The sequence below is a fragment of the Amia ocellicauda genome, assembly GCF_036373705.1.
Source record: "Amia ocellicauda isolate fAmiCal2 chromosome 11 unlocalized genomic scaffold, fAmiCal2.hap1 SUPER_11_unloc_1, whole genome shotgun sequence".
Lineage (NCBI taxonomy): Eukaryota > Metazoa > Chordata > Actinopteri > Amiiformes > Amiidae > Amia > Amia ocellicauda.
In genome coordinates this window covers 90,138-112,707 of record NW_027102659.1, presented here as the reverse complement: position 1 = coordinate 112,707, position 22,570 = coordinate 90,138, and the positions used below count along the sequence as shown (strand labels likewise).

Genomic DNA, 22,570 nt, shown 5'->3' with positions numbered 1-22,570 from the left:
GACCAACGCTGGGGTCATCAATGACCCGGTGGCCACCATGTTTACACAGGTGAATGTGACCCTGGGAGATCGGCTCATTAGTCAAAGCAGCAATACTTACCCCTATAGAGCCATGATGGAGTGTGTACTTAATTATAGTGAGGAGACCCTAAGCAAACAGTTCAGCCCCGGCCTTTTCTTCAAAGACATCCCGGAAGCTATGGACGACAAGGATCCAGAGGGACTCAATAAGGGTTTGCAAAAAAGAACGGCCTCTTCAACAGAAGGGAGGACCTTTGAGCTAATGGGGCATATCCATGCAGACATATTTTTCCAAGAAAAACTCATGCTCAACGGGGTAGACATTAAAATTAAAATGATCCGTAGTAAAAGTGCTTTTTGTCTGATGACCCCTGATACTGAAAAATATAAACTGACCATATTATCGGCCTCGCTGTTTGTGAAAAAAGTGTCCGTCTCCCCGGCGGTTAAACTAGGACACGCGCAGGCGTTAATGACGGCAAACGCCAAGTACCCGATCGAAAGAGTCTATATGAAAGTCCACAGTATCCCCGCAGGGACACGGGTGATGAACCAGGAAAATCTGTTTCTAGGACAGCTCCCAAAACAGGTTATTATAGGTCTCGAAGATAATGATGCATTTACCGGGGTTTACAACAAGAACCCCTTTAACTTTAAACATTATAACGCGGAATTTATAGCGTTGTACGTCGATGGTGTGCAGGTTCCATCCAGACCTTTTCAACCTGACTTTGAAAACGGCAATGCGGTTCGTGAATATGACAGTCTAGTACTGGCTACGGGTCGCCATCTCAAGGATCAAACTCTGCTGATCGATCGCCGGGAATACTGCAGCGGTTACACCCTGTACGGTTTCAACCTGACCCCTGACGAAGAGTGTGGACAACATTTTTCACTGATGAAGACGGGCAATATGCGTTTGGAGATGCGTTTCAAGCAGCCTCTACCACGCACTGTAAATATGGTCGTGTATGCAGTGTTTGACAACATTATTGAGGTGAATCAGAGGAGAAACGTTATGTATGATTATTATTAAAATGAAGACCAGAGAGCTCAACCACATCATGAATGCCCTGGCCAGCTCACGGAAACTGTTTCAAGGAGTCTACACCTGCGATCAGCTGCCTAAATTTAAGATCAAGAATTTACCTGCAATGTACATAATCAACACACACCCTAAAAATATGCCCGGAGAACATTGGCTGGCTATTTATCTAAGGGAGGACCACCGTGGTGAATTTTTTGATTCCTATGCAAACCCCCCGGATTTCAGACCTTTCCCTCGGAAGATCAATAACTTTCTGCTCAACAACTGTCAAGAAACCATTTACAGCGGTCGTCAAGTACAAAGTCTTCAGACCTTCACTTGTGGTCAACACTGTGTGTTTTTCTTATATCATAGATCTAAAGGAAGGTCATACCCCGATATTATGGCCTTGTACAGTGAGGATTTAGGCCAAAATGATAAAAAAGTGGCAGAGTTTGTCAGGACACTGTGGACCCCCCCTTATAACACAATGACTTACGACCCTAGCCAGCCGTGTATACAGATGGGGTGTTCTTGTGAGGATTTTAAAAGATGTCATGCGTGTTAAGGTGAAAAAATAATGAAAACAGCCTTTGAATCATTAGTTTTGTTTTTATTCAACACAATTCTTATACAAAGCAGGGGTTATGGTATAAATAAATGTACAACGTTTGAAAAATAAAAAATAAAAATAAAAAATTGTTTGTCGGGTCATTATTTACAGGGGAGACAAATAAAAACATGTGATTAATAAGCTTCCCAACGATGGATAGATCCTGAGGATGGTCGCTCAGCACGGTCAGAGTAATGAGATATCGGAGTCAGATCAGGCTCCACCTCTTTACACAGACGGATTTTTTGTCGCGTTTCCTGGTTAGGAACTGTTGATTGGGGCATGTTCAGACAGGCCATCGCCTGTAGGAAAGCATTCCAGCCTACAGGTCGGCGACTATCGGGTACCTTATTAGTGCTAGTGACACTCTTCAACAAATCAAACATGTGTGAACCTTTGATCAGTTGTCCTTTAAAAACAAATTCACCCTGTTCATTCCAAGCCGTTACCCGCGGTTTCTGAACCATTTTGTGCAGGATATATTCTGCATGTCTTTTCCTTCTGGCCGGCATGTTTCTCAAAACATCCGTTACAACATCTCCCTCTGATCTCTCAACAGGTTCGGTCACAGCAACTTCTTTATCAACCGTACCCCCTGCATCAGCCCCAGAACCATTTTCTTGAGAGGCCATGGTTAAAGTTAAAATGTTTTGATCTTTTTCACCCTGTCTAACCAGACGGAGGTAGCGCTGTAACGTGTTGGTATACAACTGGGCTTTGGAATACTGATTTAAATCGGCCCTGGCCTGTATAGCTTTCATTTCAGAGTCCAGGTTGTTTTCGGCCGTTTGTCTAATGGGCTCTGGCCCGACAACATTTTTTCTCAGTTTCTCAAGCTGCTCCTGAGGGATCAAAAACATTTTCTGAGCATATTCCATTATTAACCCACACTGGAAGCTAGAAGACTGGTTAGGAAAGGCACGGCTATGCTCAACAGCGGTCCTATAAAACCCCCGGTTTGATTAATCTTCTTTCTTTTTCTTTTAATAGAATACTTCTTATTAGCGATGATCTTGATAACCGCTTTTTGTTTTTTGAGTTTAGAATGTTGAGAAGGGGTTAGGGGTATATTACCGCATAAGATGTTAAAAGCTATTTCACACAGGGTCTCGATCAAATCCGAGGGGGCCCCTTGCCAGCACAGCTTTCCTATGGCGCGGGCTCCTCTCAAATAACATTTGCAAAAGCGGCAGATTTCTTTTAATCCGAACAGACATTCTTATTTATTTCCTTTTCTTTAGCACATAGATTGCCGGCCAATCGGGCGGGCACAAACCTGTTCTGAGGCGAAAGTCTTCTGGGGTTTGTGCATTTAAGTCCGCAATCAAGTACCCGTAGGGTTTTTTGGTGGCATCCTCAAATGCCTCCAAAAAGAACTTGGTCTGGTTAGGGTACATTTGACGAGCCAAGACGGTGACCTGTAGTTTATCTCTGGGGTTTTTAAAAAGAATTATATCATTGGCATATAAATTAATAGTGCGGCTTTTTTTACCTTGAAAAAATAGATTTTGAACTAAATAAATAATACTTAAATTCCTATGATGAGTGTACTTTGTGAAAGCTTTTTCCACTTCACTGTTGTCACCGGCCTGCTCCATCAGGTCATCAAGGATCACTAGATTAGTTTGACCGGGCGGGAACAAGTCATCGTCACACAACAAGGCGGGGAGACCTTGCACAAATTTCAGATTATTTTTTTTCGAAGCCAAATCATCGTAGAGAGGTTGCCAGCAAGTGAAACACCACACTATGTTGTCAAGAGCTTGGGACACGGTTGCGTCCACATCTTCTATGATGTTCTTTATAAGATAGCTCTTCCCCGAATTGGAGGGACCGGCTATAATACAGGAGAAAGGGTGTTGAAGTTTGTTTTCAAAACCACCGCTAATATCCATAAGGCAGAGTGGTATAATCAGTCTTCAACACTCTTTTATTGTACACCACCCTGAACCGTTTGTTTAGTGATCTATTTTCCAACGTGTACCCCTTTTTATTGCGATAGATCTGATTTCCGGCTGTAATAATCTCACGAGGAGGCGCGTCTTTCTCGGTTACAAAACTTTCTACCAGGGTCGTCAGAGACTTGATGTTAATGAGCTTGTTGTTACAATGGTTCAGAGTGAAACCCTTAACTTTCATACAGGTCTTACCCGCAGCCGTTCTGTATGCGTAAGTCTTAGGACCCCCTGAAACAAACTCCACTATGTGGTCCTGAGGATCTAGTTCGCTCGTTAACTCCCCAAGGTAGTCCCCGAGGGGAGGGACCCAATCCCCTGGCCTGGTGACAAAGATTACAGAGTCAGTATCATGATAGAGCGTGCGTTCCTGCAACTGATCCATTAAGTTGTACAGTTCAAGCCGGGCGTAAGCCGTGGTAACACCCGTCAGCGCTCTCTCTTCATCACTGTGCAGACAAGAGGTAGTTTGATTTTCAGTTTCCACACACGTTCTACACAGAGGGAACATCAATTTTCCCGAACACCAGTAAGGCAACACGGGTAAGAACAGCTCGCGAGGAGGGTACATGGTGACTTTGATCAAACCAAAGTAATGTCCGATTTCGAGAAAGTCACGATAAACAATGGTTGGACGCCCCACCGGGTACATTTTGGTCTTGTTGACATAAGGGTACAGACTGGTGAAATCATAGTAATCTTTAGGGGCCCTCCACTGGACCTGTGCCACGTGGTCATTTAAGAATTGAAAGTGTGATACTGCATGTTGTTTGGAAAACATAAATTCTATAAACTGTTCAGGGGTTTTAATCAAGGTTGTGTTTAGACGGTAATTTCTTTCCCCAAACTTACCCCACAGACTGTTTAAAATCTGTTTGGACATTTGTCTCTTGGCGGGGTTTACAGTTATGTTCCCCGGCTCTAGACGGATCCCTTCCTTTTCAAAATATTGCTGAACGTATCGCTCTTTGGCCGCGGAGTCAACACACCATGAGGGATAGCCCGATGCCTCCTGTTTCCCTTTCAGATGGGTCATAATGTAATCAGCAAAAAGAGTATCAGATTTTTCAGAAAAATGCCAAACCTCATTCACCTTACCGACTCTGTAACCTTTCTCCACCGCCTTGTCAAGCTCAATGCTACACCAGACACCCGTCAGCGCTCTCTCTTCATCACTGTGCAGACAAGACGTAGTTTGATTTTCAGTTTCCACACACGTTCTACACAGAGGGAACATCAATTTTCCCGAACACCTGTAAGGCAACATGGGTAAGAACAGCTCGCGAGGAGGGTACATGGTGACTTTGATCAAACCAAAGTAATGTCCGATTTCGAGAAAGTCACGATAAACAATGGTTGGACGCCCCACCGGGTACATTTTGGTCTTGTTGACATAAGGGTACAGACTGGTGAAATCATAGTAATCTACTCTCTCACCCTCCTTTACCTCATAATGTAAACAGAGGGCGTTGGTACGACCCCCAAATAACGCATCCCGGGGCTCTAGACGTTCAGGAAAGTCCAAGGTTTCCATAAACCGTTGTACCCCCGCTTCCTGTTGCTTCAGGGTCGTCCACTCGTGTTTCCAAATCACCAGCACGTTCAAACCATAGGTGTTTTTTAAAGTTTCAATTCGTTCCTGGAAATCATAGTACATATCACCGCAGAGTTTTTGTGTTACGGGGTTAAAGGTGTTTGGGTCGAAGCACTGAGGACAGCCATGGTAAATACAACCTGCAAACTCATAAGCGGTACGCCGCCCGGACACGTCGCTAAAACCGTCTAAGTAGTAAGGCCCCATTTTGACTTCCCCTTGATTTAAAGCATCTCTGATGAAGATGTTATCCCGGGCACTCAGGTATTCCAGCCACTGTATGGAGACAGTCGAAAAGTTCTTTTGTCTAGCACGATAGTTGTCAGAAGTGGTGACCGCTATAGTGTTTTTCTGCAAGAAATTGGACCGATACATTTTCATGCAGAGAGACGCTATGGTCACACTTTGCAAAGGGTCGAGACCCGATGTGTTGATAACCTCGGCGCAGAAACGCACACAGGCTTCTTTAAGGATCACCACATCATTTTTACAATAAGCGGCCATCTCTTCTCGGAAATCAAAAACACCTCCCTTAACCGTATTGTACCATTTAAAGAATTCCTCCCTCTCATGAGACATCATAGTATCAACCCCATAATAAGAGGCGGGCGGGTAGGACCCTCGATAATTTTGAGTGTCCTTAGTATTAAAAAAATGGCAGAACCAACCTTTCTTCTGAGCCTCAAAACCCAGAGCCTTAGGCAAAGCGCTCAATTTCATGGGGAGGAAATTTAACGAGTCTATGTAACGTTAGTTGAAAGCTTCGTCGGTGAAACACATGATCTTGCTACCCTGAGCTATTATTTTTGGGGTCACCCCATTTTCCACCAGATACTTCATCAAAATGTAAGAATCATAACCCTTAGCATTGTGGGCAATAAATGTGTAATTGAGGTATTTTGGACCGCGATACCGCGTAAAGAAATCCCTGACACAACTCTCACCGCTAGCTGACCACTCACGATCCAACATGTCAATACAGTGTATATAATTAGCAACGTGGACCCCGTTTTCTTGCCGGCATTCAAAAGCAAAAAAGACATACCGGTTGTGCGGCGGCTCCTTTTTAACCGGCTGAATAAAGCACTGGTGTTCGGACCCCGGGGTTAAATCAGCATTACAGATCCTGCATCTCGGCTCCAGACATTTGTGTGGTTTAACCTCATGAAAACGGTACTGGAGGCAACACTGCGGGCAATATTTAGTTTGATCACAATAACTCCGTTTTTTAACCCCCTCAGCAGCGGCCCTCTGTACCTTATGCTCGGAAAAACAGAACGCTGAGAGACAAATCCTTAAGCAATCTTTACATCGGATGGTAGGGGCCAAACCCTTACGACATTGCGGATTGAAACAGACGTTACAGTAACCGTCACAGCGGTGCTTAAGCTTATCATTGAAGGCCTTATAACACCAATGACAAACATACGAACAACCCAAAAAAGCCGTCAAACTCTTTATTCCAAAGTAATGACTATCACTTAGGAAGAGAAACAGTGTCTGTGTATGGGTTTCAGGATGTATCTGAAATTTCACAAATACTTCCTTTACCTCACAACGGTACCACACAACAATTTTTAAAGACAACAACTCCTCAAACTTGGTGATGTCTGAAAAGGTAACCATCTGTTGAGAGTTTAAGCCGGCCCTCTGATGAAGCATTAAAGCCTCTTGCAGAGCTTGGGGTTCAGGCATGTCGGGGGTGAGTAGTTTTATTAAACTGTAAGCAAAACAGAGCTTATTGTCCCCACTGGAACTCACCACTAATTGCCTGAGCTTGGTCCTAATTATGTCGTTCTTCAAGCATTTCGACAGTCTTCTAAGCGCCCCACCCTCAGGGTTACGAACCACATTCATTACCAGAGACAGACTTTCATCAGCTAAGATGGCTGCGTTACTTTGCAATAACGCTTCGATTTTAGCCAGACATCTAAATTATCTCCACTCAGCATTACAGATAGGTTGCTAAACAAATCATCCCCTCTGAGTTCTAACTGTACAACATCTCGAGGTCTGACCCTTTCAGCAACCTGTTCAAGCATTTTCTGCAAGGCCTCGTGTATGTTGACAAATATTTCTGCATAATTGTCACAATTTAAAAGTTCTGCAAAATTAAAACGCTGAATCATTTCAAAATTGTTATAGGCCGGTCTATCTATAATCACGGGATCACTGGTACTCTTGGACACATCATCATTTTGAACAAAGCCTTCACCCCCTACATTCTCACAGAGCATGTCCTCCACAGCCTTATCAGTCTCAGAACCCTCCACATTCCGAACACCCCCACTGCTGACATCTACAAAACCCCCTTTTTGAGGAGGCTCATTTAAAGCCTGTAAAAGTCCTTCAAAGATATCCAACCGGTTAATGTCAAGACCCTCCTCTATAGTGATGGCTGCTTCTGCCGCCATCCTGTGTTCTAATTGTCTCAAATCATTTATAATAGGGGCAGAATTTGGTCGGGGTAGCTCCTCCAAAGCCTCCACCATTTCAAACAAATCGGGGTGAACTAGGGGGTGAACCTCTATAAGCGCTACCGGTGGGAGGTGGTTATTTAGATCATTGACCATCTGTAACAGGTCGGGGTTCACCGGTAAGTCTGTTAATTCACATTCTATCGGTGGTAATTGGGGGTTATTTAAATTATTTATCATTTGTAATAGTTCCAGGTTCATTGGGACATCAGAGGAGTTCACAACAGGGCCGGGGATGTTCTCTCGGGAAGGTCTTTTTGGGGCCCTAGCATGTTCATAATCCTTTAGTTTGTGAGTTCTTTTACCAAGTCAGGACATTTTTTAATTTATTTTTTATTTTTCCAACAACCCACAATAGTAAGGCGTTTTGTGTCTATTAATACATTAAATACGGTACAATTCGTTAGTAAGGGTATTAATAAGGGTGTTTTGGCTCTCTATCACCAGGTTTTGCCCCACTAACACAAGTCTTTGATTTTGTAACTAAGTATGTAGCAACTCATGCCGACCTTCAGGAAGTAGCTCCGGGGGCTGGTGGCCTGGCTCAGCTTCAAAGGATGGTCGCTCCGGTAAATCTCGGTCGAAGGAGGCAGGGAGCGAGCGTATACTCATGGACGGAGACCAAGAAGGCGTTTGCGGTAACACCCTGGCCAAGCGCGGGGTACTGTTCCGCGTTTCTGTAGCCAAGAAACGGGTCTGGGGGGACGATGTTGAAACCAGGCCGTCGTTGGGTGGTGTGTCAGCCCTGACTGACGGCGACCCCTGAGGTTGTTGGATGCCTGTATTTGTTCCGCCCGACAATGCGGCGGGCTGAATCTGGGGTGTTGAATTACCCCCAGAAGGCTGTGGCCTGAGTAGATGTTGGGGGGTCTCCAAGACCACCGTGGGGGATCCTCTCGGTGATCTCACCGGGGAAGATGTTTGATCCCACTTAGACGGGGTAATTGTCCTCAATAGCTCATCCACAGAATGACTATCCCAAGAGTCTTGGGAAGAATAAAAATATACATTACATTTACATCTTTAAACGGCGACAGAAATCAAACTTAAAACAACATGTCCAGCACATTCAAAACCTTTAGCTTTTTTAGACCTTTGAAAATAGCCTTAGACATTCACTACAACGCCTTATTATTTACAGACAATATATTTATTAGGACTTGATAATAAATGTAAAACAGAGAAGCCGCTGTAAATAAACTGTTTCTTAAATGTTTCTTTAAAAACTGTAATATTGTTAATAAAACACACACACACACAACAACATTTCATTTTTAAACGAACCTTCCAAGTGTAAACGCTTCCTGATCCCGGGACTTCCTGTTTCACAAACGTTTTCACGATCTGTTTAAATATTAAATACAATGAACACCTTCAAGCCTTTTCCTACAACCACTTTAAAACAGAAGTATAATAGCGGGAGATAAGCCAAACAACTTACTAAACCCTTTCGGACGGCTTTACTTCCTAACCAGACGGTACGGCAATCGGTCATTTCTAAACACGTTCCCCAGAAACAAGCCTAGATCTGTCCGGACTTCTAAAGATCTTTCCCAGAACCCCCCGCCCTACAGGAAACGGTCACCCATCGCTTAAATATTAGCCCTCAACGGGCAAACAAAGCCCTTTTAAAAACATTAAAGTTTGAAAGATCTTACTTACCTCCACAGAATAATCGTTTCTTATGTTTTTCGGCTGGTTTAGCTTTTTGCACCGCTGTGAAGGTAAGAGACATGTTTAACCTTTAACCACACCGCTTTATAAAAAGCTTTAACCTCTTACAGGCTGCAGACATATACTCACAGCTATCAGATACCGGGGCTGACGGCCTTTCAGATTCTTGAAAGGTTACGGTTCTCGAAGGTAAAACGAAACAAGCCCTCGATGTGGAAGGCCTTTCGTTGTCTCGAACCACGTTTCTTAATACTGTTAGACAGGATAATTTTTTTAAAATTAACAAAACTGGACTCAAACATCTTACAGAAACGTTATACAAACAAACAGGGGTTTAGTTCTTACCCGGTCGGCAGACAGCCTGTCTAGGGACAACCACTTCTCTTGGTCGAGACATTAATCACAGGCCTTTCGATAGTTTCTGTGTAATTAAAGAGACCGGCATTAATATATATTAAAACGTTTTCATAACTCTAATGAGCCGCTTCAAAACCACACACACCCATGCATAAGAACCCATGAGCGCAAACACAAAAATCTTACCGTCGTTGTTCCAGATGATCTCCTCAGCGTTGGGAATTAACTCCTGTTGACTGACTGAAAAATAATTTTACAGAACTTAAAACAGATGTTATAGCCTTATTTACAATACATGCACACAACACGCTCTGAGTCAATGAAAAGAATCTGAAGACTTGCCTAAAAACTCGTTTAAATCGAATCGCTGATGTTGTTTCCGGACATTGTTGATCTTTAGTCTTAAATCGAAAGGTCAGTGTGAGTCTGTCGAGCTGAAGACCAGACCTTCATACTTATACTGATGGCCACATGCCGGATCTGCTTGTAAGGCATTGTTCTGGTCTGGCCTTTGTGCCACCCTGTTACCAATTAACATATCAAAACCAACCAATAAATTGACACTGCATCAAATTTCAAATAGAAACCAAGATGGAGACGATCTCTCTCCTCTCTACTCTAAACTTTTATTAGAACCTTTTGGTCTCTCAAAAAAACATTTTTAAGCATCAAGACCTATAGTCAACAACCACTAAGAATATTTCAGGCCTTTATAAGCGCTAAAAAACAACCTGAGCCTAGAAAATAACTATAAAGATCAAAAATAACTAGCGCTTTTACAGTGATTTTTTTATTTATTTTTTATAGCGATGCTTTGTTTGGTATTAAACAAGTCACAAACTACTCAGAACAGCGTTTATCCCCGCAAAAGAGATATTTGGGTTTATTTTACAAAGCTTATAAATTATATAGGTTAAAAGTATTCTGAATGTTTTGATATCACACGCCATACCTACTGTTGTCTTCTACACCTTACGGTAGCAACAAATCTAACTACTGCTTTACTTTAACAATAATAATGACGGCGACCACGATGACAACAAGAACAAAACAACAACATCATCATCATCATCATCATCAGATTTTAATTAAAAGTGGCTACACCAGCGTTTACAATTTCAACCTGTCGACGGACGGACGCTCTGAGTGCATCGATTGCGGGCACTCCAATGAAGAAAAGACACCCACCGCCTCCGGGGAACCACGAGGGCAAGCATGACGAAAAGGGCACAGTAGGCTGTTTCCGCCCGGTTTCGAACCGGGGACCTTTCGCGCGTTGGGCGAACGTGATAACCGCTACACTACGGAAACTGACACCGCTGCCTCTTGCTTCAAATGGTTACCGTTAAAGCCTGCTGGTAAAACGGGCTCAGGTGTTTCAGGTCGGCTAGGCTGTGAGATGTCGTCTGAAGTGCGGCGAAAGGATGCCATTTTCACTGACCTGTTTGGCATTGCTAAAGGGCACATCAGGACACTTTGGAAACTCTTTCAAAGGAAGAACGCCCTGAGCTATGACAAGACTTACACTTACCCCAACAAGGTGATGCTCAATGGCTTGTTCAAACAGCTGCTGCTTGTCTTGTGCCACCATCAGACAATCACAGAGCTATTGTGCCTTCTGCACCTTACGGTAGCAACAAATCTAACTACTGCTTTACTTTAACAATAATAATGACGGCGACCACGATGACAACAAGAACAACAACAAGAACAACAACAACAACATCATCATCATCATCATCATCAGATTTTAATTAAAAGTGGCTACACCAGCGTTTACAATTTCAACCTGTCGACGGACGGACGCTCTGAGAGCACCGATTTCGGGCACTCCAATGAAGAAAAGCTACCCACCGCCTCCGGGGAACCACGAGGGCAAACAGGATGAAATGGACCGGCCCACAGCAGGCTGTTTCCGCCCGGTTTCGAACCGGGGACCTTTCGCGTGTTAGGCGAACGTGATAACCGCTACACTACGGAAACTGACACCGCCACGTCTTGCTTCAAACGGTTACCGTTGAAGCCTGCTGGTAAAACGGGCTCACGCATTTCAGGTCGGCTAGACTGTGAGATGGCGTCTGAAGTGCCGCGAAAGGATGCCATTTTCACAGACCTGTTTGGCATTGCTAAAGGGCACATCAGGACACTTTGGAAACTCTTTCAAAGGCAGGTCGCCCTGCGCTTTAAAAGGGATCCCAGCTATGTTGGAGTGGAGCTTTTTGCTTTGGGAGAGAAGGAGGGTACGTTGGAACCTTTTGAGACGGTAATTGAATACTCTTATGAGGACTGGTTGAAGGTGATGGCCTGGAGAGATCTGGGGCTTGTGGATAAGACTCTAGAAGGCTTGCAAGAGGGTCCAAGAGAATGCGAAATGGAGTCTCCGACTCAGGGTTTTGAAAGGTGTGAATGGGAAAGCTTGCAGAACTACGGTAGAGTGGTGAAGAGTCTATCTCAAACTACAGATCGTAAGGTTTTGTTTAGCAGTACCCTGATTACAAACCCTATTGAAGGGGGTGTGGAGGATCCAGAAAAACAGGTTACTGAAATTATGTTTGACGCCGTGGACTGGCCGTTCTTGAAAGAGGTCATAAACTGTATAAATGATGGTTTTGACATCTTGACCAAATGTTCGCAACTGGATTTGGTTAGAAGGAGAATATGCTGGATTATGGATTATATATCCCCCTTGAATGACGACGACGATGATAAAACCGACGACGTGTGGGGTTTTGGAGGGGGGTCTGACGGCTCAGGGGCTACTCTCTTCTAAGAGGGCGGTGTGTCGTGACGTAGTGAAGAGATAGGATAAAAGGCGCAACAATTCATTCATGGTTTAAAATTAAAGAGAATGTCTTACCCGAAAGCTGCGGACGTCGACAGGCTCTACAGGCCTCTTCAAACCCGGGATCACCCCTGGTTCTATTCCCCAGATTTTGTATACACTCTGGAACCCTCTGACTGCGGTTACCCTCCAAGACCTCAGACCCCGGTCCCTCAGGACGAAACAACATGCGGTGCGATGGATGTCCAAATGAGTCTCGGGGATCCCCAGCCTCTGGAGCTCATGGAGGGCCTCGATTTTGCCGAACTGTCTACCGTCTGTGCGTCTCAGGAGGGGGTCAGTCCAATGGATGTAGAAACACCCCACAAACCACCAGGCGACCCAATGAGCATCGGACTGTCCCAGGGGCGTGATGAAGACGCAGGATTTATGCCCGGGGTATGTGACCAAGTAAGCAGAGTGGTTAAAAGCACCCTGGTGTATATTCTGAGTGCTCTCATCGACCGAGCTCTGAAAGAAGTCTGTCGGGGGTGTGAAGTGAATCACCCCAGTCAGTTGAGACACAGTTGTTTGTTTGAACCAGACCGTTACTATTTCCTGTTCTATTTCAACGTGTTTTACAGAAGACTGAACAAACCGTGGCTGAAACCGGCACTAATCAAGGCGCTGTCTTACTCCCACATACATGTCACTGCGGGACAAGTCCAGAAAATCATAGATGAGATTTTGCTGGAGCTGAAAAAGGAGCCGTTTATAATAGAGAAACTTGGGCAGCTGGTCAATGACCTGGATGAGCCGAGTAGAAAAACCGCTGGCAAGCTAAAAGCTTATTTCTTCAGTAAAGAAGTTAAAGCTGGGGGCAGCGACGAGGAATTCGACATCTACGCCACTGATTCAGACTCTGACCTGAACTAAGGGACTTTGAACATGGGGAATGTTCTGGACTGCTTCTGCAACTGGTTCTGTCATCAACACTCTGTAGCTAACCTGAGAGCGCTATTACACCATGTGCTTGACAGAAAAGTAGCCAACGCGAGCCTTTTCTCTACAGATTTAACCATCGATGAGGATCAACTTTCAAACCTGGAAAAGTGAATGGCTGCTGTAACAAAGACCGGGGGGTACGAACACTGGGATGAAGCGCTCAAGGGGGCCAAGAATGATATTAGGCCATATCATCAACATCTGTATGACCTTTTGCTGAGCATGTTTAATACACCTCTGTTTACTTTTAAAATAGGTCATATTGTTGTTTTATTTACATATGTAACTGAGGTGTGTGCCTACAAGATAAAGAAACAGGTATATTTGTTGATATAGATCAAGTAACCAATCATCTGATTTCTTTTTGTCTGGACCGTAGAAAAAATTGTTGTGTATGTTATACTTTTCTCAAATGTGTAAAAAGGGGTATCTGCTCTCCTGAAGTTGAATAAAAAACCTTGTATAAAAACTTTGCGCATAGTGTGGGTCTGTTTGGTTATTTGACAGAATGACTCGGCAAGCTCCCCAAATGCAGGAACTATACTACAACCCAGCCAAGATTGGGGGTTTGGCGGGTAAGAAGGGTTTTCAAAGAGGACTCGCTGAGGCCGGAGTGAAGGTTAATGATGTGGTTGTTTCAGAATGGTTACGGGAACAAGACGCCTATACCTTACATAAACCTCTCAGGATTAACTTTAAAAGAAACCGCGTATATGCAACTGACATAGACTCACAATGGCAAATGGATCTAGTCGATATGTCAAATTTATCAAAACATAACAATGGTCACAAATTGATGTTGATGTGTATCGATGTGTTATCAAAATATGCCTGGGCTCGCATTCTACATAATAAAACAGGTCGGGCGGTGACAAGGGCCTTTGAGGATATATTGTCCCAGGGTCGATGTCCTAAAAAACTGCAGACTGATAAAGGAAAAGAGTTTCTCAACAGAGAATTTCAGAATCTACTGAAGAGACACAAAATACATCATTTCACCACCGGTAATGAGCTTAGGGCATCGGTAGTGGAGAGGTTTAACCGCACCATAAAGACCAAAATGTGGAGATATTTTACAGCGGTCAACACGTTCAAGTATTTTGATAAAGTTCAAGATTTTATCGATGCTTACAACCAAGGGTATCACACCAGTATTAAAATGAAGCCTTTAGATGTTGATCAAAGTAATTCTTTTAAGGTCTATAAAAAATTATACCGACCATTTATTAAGAAGGGAAAAACTACTTATTAGTTCAACATCGGTGATGTGGTTCGCGTTTCAAAGCTAAGGAGTACTTTTGCCAAAGGTTATGAACAAACATTTTCTGACGAATATTTTACAGTTACCGAACAGTTGGCTAGAGACCCCCCCGTGTACCGGTTAAAAGACTATGACAGGGAGGATATAGAAGGAACGTTTTACGAAGCCGAGTTACAAAAAATTATTGTGGGTAAAGACAGTGTATACAGAGTTGAAAAGATATTAGCTGAAAAAACCCAGAACCGGAAAAAATATGTGTTGATGAAATGGCTTGGATGGCCTGAAAAGTTCAATAGTTGGGTCCCGGAACAACAGGTTTGCGATATTCAATCCTTATAACAACATGCCCGCGGGTGTGTTGGGGGCATTACTTTCGATTCTCAAGATGGAATCAGGAGGCTTCTACGTGACTCTACCCAGTAATGCCTCTCTCGATATATATCCTAAAAATGAAATATCCAGTTACACGGTACAATTTGGAAAATCTATAGATCTAAGGGGGTCGTGGGAAGTGGGGTTGGCGGAAATACAGTATCCTTACACTTGGGCTGTTTTACAAGATAAGGATGCCACCTTCGCCATTTTTGATGATGTTAAAAAGAGTCAATGGACATTCACGATACAAGGAGGTTATTATGACAATGTGGATAAAATATTAGATGAGATGCATAAACAGTTCTCAGAAGGCACCCCCAACATCAAGCTATATTACAACCCTATTAAAAACAGAGTGTACAAGGTGTCAAAACCAGGTATTAGCATTCAAACCAGCGGCCAACTGGGGCGTATATTTGGGTTCTATTCTGACACAGAGAGCAGGTTCTCAGAAGTGGTGGGGCGGCTTTTACACTCTTTATGTGTATACGGATATCATAACCCACCAGAGGGTCGGGGATAGTTATGTCCCCCTTTTGAGAAATGTACTTAATAAAGGTAAAAGCAATGACATGGTCACAATTACTTATGACAAACCACACTACGTACCAGTCTCAAAGACCCACTTTGACAACATCACGATCGAAGTAAAATCGGATCAGAATATCAACGTACCCTTCCGCTTCCGTAAAGTTAATGTCAAACTACATTTTCGACCCCTGAAACAGTTTGTACATTATTAAAATGGCTACCTCGAGGGGTTATGTAGATCCTAGCGCCTATGTGGATTATTACAAGATGCAAGATGGAACGGCTTGCCCGGTATTGTAGGAGCCCCCACAATGTATGGCGCCGGTCTAGGAGGACTCTTTCGTGGTCTCTTTAGAATGGCCATACCCCTGCTTAAGAGAGGCTTTGCTATAGCCAGACCCCACTTGAAATCAGCGGCTAAAAATATTGTTAGTGACGTGTTCACCAATGTTATGAACCGGGCAGCTAGCCATGTGCATCAGGAGGGTTCGGGTCTCATGGTAATGGCGAGGAGGGGGGTAAAAGAAGAAACAGCATGTGTCCACCAGGGGGCGACAAAGATCCGTGGCTAACAAAAAACGAAGAATCTCTCATTCTCCAACATATCGTGGAAACACTCGGAGAAGGAAGCAGCACAAGAAAAAACCTGCAAAAAGAAAGTCTCAAAGAAAGAAAAATAGAGCCTCAGGATACATCTTTTAAACATGTCTTTTGTCCACAGTCTATCGGAAGAATGCGTCAAATCAGAACTGGATCTGTTTACAGTTCCATACACTCAAACGAGTATAGATAAGATCATATATGTAGAGATTCCCCCTCTTTCTGCAATTTCAGACACGGCCCCTCTGGAGTTTTTTATAGCTGGCAATGGCGAGGATTATATTGATTTGAATAACACATTTATTTTAATGAACTGTAAAGTGACTGATGAGGATGGCGATGCAATCGAGAAGACGACCAACGCTGGGGTCATCAATTACCCGGTGGCCACCATGTTTTCACAGGTGGATGTGACCCTGGGAGATCGGCTCATTAGTCAAAGCAGCAATACTTACCCCTATAGAGCCATGATGGAGTGTATACTTAATTATAGTGAGGAGACCCTAAGCAAACAGTTCAACCCCGGCCTTTTCTTCAAAGACATCCCGGAAGCTATGGACGACAAGGATCCAGAGGGACTCAATAAGGGTTTGCAAAAAAGAACGGCCTTTTCAACAGAAGGGAGGACCTTTGAGCTAATGGGGCATATCCATGCAGACATATTTTTCCAAGAAAAACTCATGCTCAACGGGGTAGACATTAAAATTAAAATGATCCGTAGTAAAAGTGCTTTTTGTCTGATGACCCCTGATACTGAAAAATATAAACTGACCATATTATCGGCCTCGCTGTTTGTGAAAAAAGTGTCCGTCTCCCCGGCGGTTAAACTAGGACACGCGCAGGCGTTAATGACGGCAAACGCCAAGTACCCGATCGAAAGAGTCTATATGAAAGTCCACAGTATCCCCGCAGGGACACGGGTGATGAACCAGGAAAATCTGTTTCTAGGACAGCTCCCAAAACAGGTTATTATAGGTCTCGTGGATAATGATGCATTTACCGGGGTTTACAACAAGAACCCCTTTAACTTTAAACATTATAACGCGGAATTTATAGCGTTGTACTTCGATGGTGTGCAGGTTCCATCCAGACCTTTTCAACCTGACTTTGAAAACGGCAATGTGGTTCGTGAATATGACAGTCTAGTACTGGCTACGGGTCGCCATCTCAAGGATCAAACTCCCGGCTGATCGATCGCCGGGAATACTGCAGCGGTTACACCCTGTACGGTTTCAACCTGACCCCTGACGAAGAGTGTGGACAACATTTTTCACTGATGAAGATGGGCAATATGCGTTTGGAGATGCGTTTCAAGCAGCCTCTACCACGCACTGTAAATATGGTCGTGTATGCAGTGTTTGACAACATTATTGAGGTGAATCAGAGGAGAAACGTTATGTATGATTATTATTAAAATGAACACCAGAGAGCTCAACCACATCATGAATGCCCTGGCCAGCTCACGGAAACTGTTTCAAGGAGTCTACACCTGCGATCAGCTGCCTAAATTTAAGATCAAGAATTTACCTGCAATGTACATAATCAACACACACCCTAAAAATATGCCCGGAGAACATTGGCTGGCTATTTATCTAAGGGAGGACCACCGTGGTGAATTTTTTGATTCCTATGCAAACCCCCCGGATTTCAGACCTTTCCCTTGGAAGATCAATAACTTTCTGCTCAACAACTGTCAAGAAACCATTTACAGCGGTCGTCAAGTACAAAGTCTTCAGACCTTCACTTGTGGTCAACACTGTGTGTTTTTCTTATTTCATAGATCTAAAGGAAGGTCATACCCCGATATTATGGCCTTGTACAGTGAGGATTTAGGCCAAAATGATAAAAAAGTGGCAGAGTTTGTCAGGACACTGTGGACCCCCCCTTATAACACAATGACTTACGACCCTAGCCAGCCGTGTATACAGATGGGGTGTTCTTGTGAGGATTTTAAAAGATGTCATGCGTGTTAAGGTGAAAAAATAATGAAAACAGCCTTTGAATCATTAGTTTTGTTTTTATTCAACACAATTCTTATACAAAGCAGGGGTTATGGTATAAATAAATGTACAACATTTGAAAAATAAAAAATGAAAATAAAAAATTGTTTGTCGGGTCATTATTTACAGGGGAGACAAATAAAAACATGAGATTAATAAGCTTCCCAACAATGGATAGATCCTGAGGATGGTCGCTCAGCATGGTCAGAGTAATGAGATATCGGAGTCAGATCAGGCTCCACCTCTTTACACAGACGGATTTTTTGTCGCGTTTCCTGGTTAGGAACTGTTGATTGGGGCATGTTCAGACAGGCCATCGCCTGTAGGAAAGCATTCCAGCCTACAGGTCGGCGACTATCGGGTACCTTATTAGTGCTAGTGACACTCTTCAACAAATCGAACATGTGTGAACCTTTGATCAGTAGTCCTTTAAAAACAAATTCACCCTGTTCATTCCAAGCCGTTACCCGCAGTTTCTGAACCATTTTGTGCAGGATATATTATGCATGTCTTTTGCTTCTGGCCGGCATGTTTCTCAAAACATCCGTTACAACATCTCCCTCTGAACTCTCTACAGGTTCGGTCACCGCAACATCTTTATCAACCGTTCCCCCCGCATCAGCCCCAGAACCATTTTCTTGAGAGGCCATGGTTAAAGTTAAAATGTTTTGATCTTTTTCACCCTGTCTAACCAGACGGAGGTAGCGCTGTAACGTGTTGGTATACAACTGGGCTTTGGAATACTGATTTAAATCGGCCCTGGCCTGTATAGCTTTCATTTCAGAGTCCAGGTTGTTTTCGGCCGTTTGTCTAATGGGCTCTGGCCCGACAACATTTTTTCTCAGTTTCTCAAGCTGCTCCTGAGGGATCAAAAACATTTTCTGAGCATATTCCATTATTAACCCACTCTGGAAGCTAGAAGACTGGTTAGGAAAGGCACGGCTATGCTCAACAGCGGTCCTATAAAACCCCCGGTTTGATTAATCTTCTTTCTTTTTCTTTTAATAGAATACTTCTTATTAGCGATGATCTTGATAACCGCTTTTTGTTTTTTGAGTTTAGAATGTTGAGAAGGGGTTAGGGGTATATTACCGCGTAAGATGTTAAAAGCTATTTCACACAGGGTCTCGATCAAATCCGAGGGGGCCCCTGCCAGCACAGCTTTCCTATGGCGCGGGCTCCTCTCAAATAACATTTGCAAAAGCGGCAGATTTCTTTTAATCCGAACAGACATTCTTATTTATTTCCTTTTCTTTAGCACATAGACTGCCGGCCAATCGTGCGGGCACAAACCTGTTCTTAGGCGAAAGTCTTCTGGGGTTTGTGCATTTAATTCCGCAATCAAGTACCCGTAGGGTTTTTTGGTGGCATCCTCAAATGCCTCCAAAAAGAACTTGGTCTGGTTAGGGTACATTTGACGAGCCAAGACGGTGACCTGTAGTTTATCTCTGGGGTTTTTAAAAAGAATTATATAATTGGCATATAAATTAATAGTGCGGCTTTTTTTACCTTGAAAAAATAGATTTTGAACTAAATAAATAATACTTAAATTCCTATGATGAGTGTACTTTGTGAAAGCTTTTTCCACTTCACTGTTGTCACCGGCCTGCTCCATCAGGTCATCAAGGATCACTAGGTTAGTATTACCGGGCGGGAACAAGTCATCGCCACACAACGAGGCGGGGAGACCTTGCACAAATTTCAGATTATTTTTTTTCGAAGCCAAATCATCGTAGAGAGGTTGCCAGCAAGAGAAACACCACACTATGTTGTCAAGAGCTTGGGACACGGTTGCGTCCACATCTTCTATGATGTTCTTTATAAGATAGCTCTTCCCCGAATTGGAGGGACCGGCTATAATACAGGAGAAAGGGTGTTGAAGTCTGTTTTCAAAACCACCGCTAATATCCATAAGGCAGAGTGGTATAATCAGTCTTCAACACTCTTTTATTGTACACCACCCTGAACCGTTTGTTTAGTGATCTATTTTCCAACGTGTACCCCTTTTTATTGCGATAGATCTGATTTCCGGCTGTAATAATCTCACGAGGAGGCGCGTCTTTCTCGGTTACAAAACTTTCTACCAGGGTCGTCAGAGACTTGATGTTAATGAGCTTGTTGTTACAATGGTTCAGAGTGAAACCCTTAACTTTCATACAGGTCTTACCCGCAGCCGTTCTGTATGCGTAAGTCTTAGGACCCCCTGAAACAAACTCCACTATGTGGTCCTGAGGATCTAGTTCGCTCGTTAACTCCCCAAGGTAGTCCCCGAGGGGAGGGACCCAATCCCCTGGCCTGGTGACAAAGATTACAGAGTCAGTATCATGATAGAGCGTGCGTTCCTGCAACTGATCCATTAAGTTGTACAGTTCAAGCCGGGCGTAAGCCGAGGTAAAAACCGCTATGAAAACATTAACGTTCCCCTGTTTGGTGGGGAAATCTTTAGGGGCCCTCCACTGGACCTGTGCCACGTGGTCATTTAAGAATTGAAAGTGTGATACTGCATGTTGTTTGGAAAACATAAATTCTATAAACTGTTCAGGGGTTTTAATCAAGGTTGTGTTTAGACGGTAATTTCTTTCCCCAAACTTACCCCACAGACTGTTTAAAATCAGTTTGGACATTTGTCTCTTGGCGGGGTTTACAGTTATGTTCCCCAGCTCTAGACGGATCCCTTCCTTTTCAAAATATTGCTAAACGTATCGCTCTTTGGCCGCGGAGTCAACACACCATGAGGGATAGCCCGATGCCTCCTGTTTCCCTTTCAGATGGGTCATAATGTAATCAGCAAAAAGAGTATCAGATTTTTCAGAAAAATGCCAAACCTCATACACCTTACCGACTCTGTAACCTTTCTCCACCGCCTTGTCAAGCTCAATGCTACACCAGACACCCGTCAGCGCTCTCTCTTCATCACTGTGCAGACAAGAGGTAGTTTGATTTTCAGTTTCCACACACGTTCTACACAGAGGGAACATCAATTTTCCCGAACACCTGTAAGGCAACACGGGTAAGAACAGCTCGCGAGGAGGGTACATGGTGACTTTGATCAAACCAAAGTAATGTCCGATTTCGAGTAAGTCACGTTAAACAATGGTTGGACGCCCCACCGGGTACATTTTGGTCTTGTTGACATAAGGGTACAGACTGGTGAAATCATAGTAATCTACTCTCTCACCCTCCTTTACCTCATAATGTAAACAGAGGGCGTTGGTACGACCCCCAAATAACGCATCCCGGGGCTCAAGACGTTCAGGAAAGTCCAAGGTTTCCATAAACCGTTGTACCCCCGCTTCCTGTTGCTTCAGGGTCGTCCACTCGTGTTCCCAAATCACCAGCACGTTCAAACCATAGGTGTTTTTTAAAGTTTCAATTCGTTCCTGGAAATCATAGTACATATCACTGCAGAGTTTTTGTGTTATGGGGTTAAAGGTGTTTGGGTCGAAGCACTGAGGACAGCCATGGTAAATACAACCTGCAAACTCATAAGCGGTACGCCGCCCGGACACGTCGCTAAAACCGTCTAAGTAGTAAGGCCCCATTTTGACTTCCCCTTGATTTAAAGCATGTCTGATGAAGATGTTATCCCGGGCACTCAGGTATTCCAGCCACTGTATGGAGACAGTCGAAAAGTTCTTTTGTCTAGCACGATAGTTGTCAGAAGTGGTGACCGCTATAGTGTTTTTCTGCAAGAAATCGGACCGATACATTTTCATGCAGAGAGACGCTATGGTCACACTTTGCAAAGGGTCGAGACCCGATGTGTTGATAACCTCGGCGCGGAAACGCACACAGGCTTCTTTAAGGATCACCACATCATTTTTACAATAAGCAGCCATCTCTTCTCGGTCATCAAAAACACCTCCCTTAACCGTATTGTACCATTTAAAGAATTCCTCCCTCTCATGAGACATCATAGTATCAACCCCATAATAAGTGGCGGGCAGGTAGGACCCTCGATAATTTTGAGTGTCCATAGTATTAAAAAAATGGCAGAACCAACCTTTCTTCTGAGCCTCAAAACCCAGAGCCTTAGGCAAAGCGCTCAATTTCATGGGGATGAAATTTAACGAGTCTATGTAACGTTAGTTGAAAGCTTCGTCGGTGAAACACATGATCTTGCTACCCTGAGCTATTATTTTTGGGGTCACCCCATTTTCCACCAGATACTTCATCAAAATGTAAGAATCATAACCCTTAGCATTGTGGGCAATAAATGTGTAATTGAGGTATTTTGGACCGCGATACCGCGTAAAGAAATCCCTGACACAACTCTCACCGCTAGCTGACCACTCACGATCCAACATGTCAATACAGAG

General features: G+C 43.7%; 2 non-coding genes across 2 annotated transcripts; both read right to left on the bottom strand.

Annotated features, from left to right (window-relative positions):
* Positions 1-10,956: 10,956 nt before the first annotated feature.
* On the bottom strand, positions 10,957-11,029 carry trnav-aac (transfer RNA valine (anticodon AAC)). The gene has a single exon. It is a non-coding gene; the product is annotated as a tRNA-Val (tRNA).
* A 599-nt stretch (positions 11,030-11,628) lies between these two features.
* On the bottom strand, positions 11,629-11,701 carry trnav-aac (transfer RNA valine (anticodon AAC)). The gene has a single exon. It is a non-coding gene; the product is annotated as a tRNA-Val (tRNA).
* Between the last annotated feature and the right edge of the window lie 10,869 nt (positions 11,702-22,570).